We start from the raw sequence: 4,000 nt of genomic DNA on the forward strand, positions 1-4,000 counted from the left end.
ATGTTTATTGTGCGTTCTGTACCAACTACTTTCTGGTTGAAGGGTTTAGTGTGGCTGCTAAAGTCTTGCGAGCTTTGAGGCTCGTTTTCCATACACTTTTTTCTTTATATAAGAGTCAAAAATAAGAGGAAAGGTTTCTCTTGTGACTATCAATCCTTAGCATATTCTTTTCTTATATTCACTCTGCATTTAGGACGTGTTAGTAAAGGTGTTTTATGTCTTAGATGAGTAATATTATAAAATTGTTGTCCATTACTAGTCTTGCTTTCATGAAGACAACCCAAAAGTGAGATGGGATGGGTCTAGGAACACAACAGCAACGCACAGAAGAGAGTGTCTGTGTGGGATTATTTGTATGATAACGTTTGTACATGAGCGTGACAGTTGCACAGTGATGCAAAGATTGAAAAGATAAAAGAAAAGAACAGATTTTGCGAAAGTGAAGGAAGTGGTCGTCCAGTACCTACATGTGCCCGCAATGAACCAGAATAACACCGTTAATAAAGGACTCTACCTATAATTCAGTCATAGTATCGAAAATATGGACAATGGGTTAGGACTAACGACAACAATCTCGAATGGGATATGTTCTTTTTCATGTAAAATTTCCGATAGATCTCCGTACGTAGCGAAAATAAAATTCGAGATTATAAACGTAATTATCTTGGCGTCGAACAAAATCCGAAGCATTTGTATCTAGTTCAGAATGAAAGCGACAAGCCATGCCAATCAATTTGAACGCTTTTTGTATATAAGAGACTCAATGGGAGAGCATTGCGACAAATTTACGTCGAACTAATCTGTTCAGACTGGCACGTAACCGGACTAGGAAGTAATTAACTTAGTTAGATTTCTATAACGGTGTGACATGATTGGACGGCGGAAACAACCTAATGACACTTGGAGTCTTATAATTGTGGTATCACTTGTGACATTAACAACGAACTATTAAGGTCTCCTTATTTGTTTAGGCTGGTAGCAGTTTCGGTTTCTATAATTAGATTTCTTTTTCAGGTTTGTTGTCGCGTTACAAGACATTACATTCTTCACACTCTAAACGGTTTACACGATTTTCAGTCACTAGGCACCGGTGAAATTCTAAGGGAATTTCCCCTATGATCTGGAGTCGACGCGGCGTTTGCAAAGGCACACTTTTGTTTTTCAACCACCGTGCGAAATACCTGTACTTTCTACTTCTTACATGTTGAACACAAATACCTGTACTTTCTACTTCTTACATGTTGAACTCAAATACCTGTACTTTCTACTTCTTACATGTTGAACTCAAATACCTGTACTTTCTACTTCTTACATGTTGAACCCAAATACCTGTACTTTCTACTTCTTACATGTTGAACTCAAATACCTGTACTTTCTACTTCTCTCATTTTCCAAACAGGCTGGTTCCTTTAGTCTGAATGTGTGTTTGGTGGCGTGATCATTATTATTTAGAGTCATTGCGTGCCTATTGATTTGAACACGATCCGTGTATCCATCATTTCCTGGTCTTCTCTAAAGAAGAGGGACCAATGAAAACGTTGTCATGTTGCCGTTGGTCACCATGGAAACATTCATTAGCTAACAATGACATTATTGTTCTATTAATATAAAGGGAGGTCAGGTACTCTTTAAAACAGCTGCTAGTTATGGGTACTTTTTACTGAAGTACATTTCAAAGTTTACTTTGACTTGAGGAAAGAAGTTTAGTCAGTACTTCTACTTTCACCAGAGTATTTTTAAACACGAGTATCTGAACTTCTACTTGAGTAAAGGATGTGTGTACTTTTGACCCCTCTGGTTTGCTGGGCTTTTCTCCCAGATATGCTAGTGTGTTTGTCAGTGAAGCTGCAGAAAGCTGTACGTCAGCGCCTCTCCCTTCACGTCGCTCAGAGGAACTTGTGTGTAGGAAAAACCGAAGAGAAGCCATTTGCGAGTCGCCCGCAGGAAGTGAACCAGCAGTCGGATCAGCAGCAGAGAGGCCAGCGTCAGCGTGATGATCAGCCATGTTTGTCTGCACAGAGAGGGAGCTTTACAAAGTACTCTTAACAGCATGTGGACGGGATTAGGAACGGTGTAACGGCTGCACACTACTTTAGCTGTTTTACAAACCTAAAGACCAAAGATCACAATGTAAAGAAAATCTACATTCAAATGACCAACAATTTAAATAAATCTCCATCCGAAGTACAGAATCCAAAGAAAAACATCAAATCTACAAAAAACTTCTGAACCCAAACTATAAAATCTAAAATAAATCTCCAACCAAATAACCAGATCTAAATACAATCTCAAATTTTCCAAACAAATTAAAAATAAATCTACAAAAGAAAAAATCGACATCGTAATGTCAAAATCTCTCACCCACTTTCCTCCAAATCAAAAATATCTCAAAAACCAAATATGTCATCTAAAGCGTGTCCCAAAAATCATCTGCCTCCAAACGACAACATCTCCCCAAAAAATAACATGAGAATTGCAAAATCTGAAAGAAAAGTCTTCCTCAAATGTTTCCCCTAAGAAAGGACAGAAGGACACTCACTCCGTTAGATAGGGTTCATGTCTGTACGCCTCCTTCTGTCGCCTCCTCCCCAAACACTGAACCGCTGTGGAGGAATAAGAACGGCACTAGTGAGAGTAATATCAAGGTGAGATACACAGAGAGGCACTGTAGGTCAGAAGCAACAGCCAACGGGAGACATGGACAAAATAAAAGAACAAATAGAAAACATGGGACAACAGTAGAATAGATTGCACTGAAACCATTTTTTAAACATCAGAGATATAAGTCAAGTACCTAACAGGGTTTGTTCTAGCTGGATATAGTATGAGATGATACTGTGGCGCTGATCTTGTATATCAATTGGCCGATTTGGACAATTCTGGAGTGGTTTTGGGGGTTATTGAGGATGTTTAGTCAATTTCTGGCATTTTCCGGATCTAACATGGCAGTTTAACCAGAAAGTGGCCATTTCTGTTCTGTCTTTGGGCTGATTTTGATTAATTTTGGAAGATATAGGGGACTCAGGATCATCCGGCAGTGGCTCAGTCAGTAGGGGCTTGGTCTGGGAGCCGTAGGGTCGCTGGTTCAAGTCCCCGAACAGACTTAAAATATGGATTGTGGACTGCTACTTGGAGAAGTCCCAGTTCACCTCCTGGGCCCTGCCGTGGTTCCCTTGAGCAAGGCACCAGTTATTTAATTGAAAGCAAAGTGTCCACAGCAGAGATAATAATGTTCATCTTGTGTTCTCTATATCCAATGTCCAACACTACTCATGGTAGTCAAAGAGAGTCACACAGAGTACATATATGACCACTTTCTGCTTAAAACTGTCATTTCTGATCCTGAAAACTTCAGAAATGCATTCAAGATCCAAAATCGGCCAATCCATTTTTTAACTATTGTCTGCATGGACTGTATGCTAATAAACACAACATATGCAAGTTAGCATCCTGCAGTTTCTATGTGCTTGGGACCCTACTATACATTTCTATCATAAAACGTGGTATTAGTACCTCTGCTATTAGTACCTCTGTTGGACGTGCTGTTGCAGCTTCCTGTCTGCGGGTCACATGCACACGGGTCTTCACACGCACACTCCTCAGCACAGGACAGACCATAAAAACCTGCAGGGCAAACTGACGGAGACATGTGTTTAAGTTAATAAAAAAACAAAAAACATTATCAGCCCTGAAAACGTTCACAATAGAAGACCTGTGATTAAATACAATAAAAAAACATTATGCTCTAAATCCAAACAAATGTTTATTATATGTTATACCTGTCCTACCCAGGGTTAGGGTGGTTCATTTAAAAATCTAATCAGTAACCTAATCTGAGTATCAAAATATAAAGACTTTTGGATTACCTCAACATCAAACACAATGCAAAATAAATAAAAATAAAAATAAAATAACAAATAAGAATGTTTTTAGGTAGGGTAATATTAGAAGACGTAAGTAGGGGGGGGTAACCGGACGAAACGAAAAAAAAAACGGTACC

The 4,000-nt window shown here is 39.0% G+C and overlaps 1 long non-coding RNA gene across 1 annotated transcript; it reads right to left on the reverse strand.

Moving 5' to 3' along the window:
• Positions 1 to 1,754: 1,754 nt before the first annotated feature.
• LOC104941174 (uncharacterized) lies at positions 1,755 to 3,627 on the reverse strand. Its single transcript, XR_797868.1, has 3 exons — positions 3,529 to 3,627; positions 2,540 to 2,603; positions 1,755 to 2,011 (listed from the first exon to the last, which is right to left on the reverse strand). It is a non-coding gene; the product is annotated as an uncharacterized lncRNA (long non-coding RNA).
• Positions 3,628 to 4,000: the final 373 nt, after the last annotated feature.

This window comes from Notothenia coriiceps, unplaced genomic scaffold (assembly GCF_000735185.1).
Source record: "Notothenia coriiceps isolate Sejong01 unplaced genomic scaffold, NC01 NC01_scaffold00003228, whole genome shotgun sequence".
Taxonomy (NCBI): domain Eukaryota; kingdom Metazoa; phylum Chordata; class Actinopteri; order Perciformes; family Nototheniidae; genus Notothenia; species Notothenia coriiceps.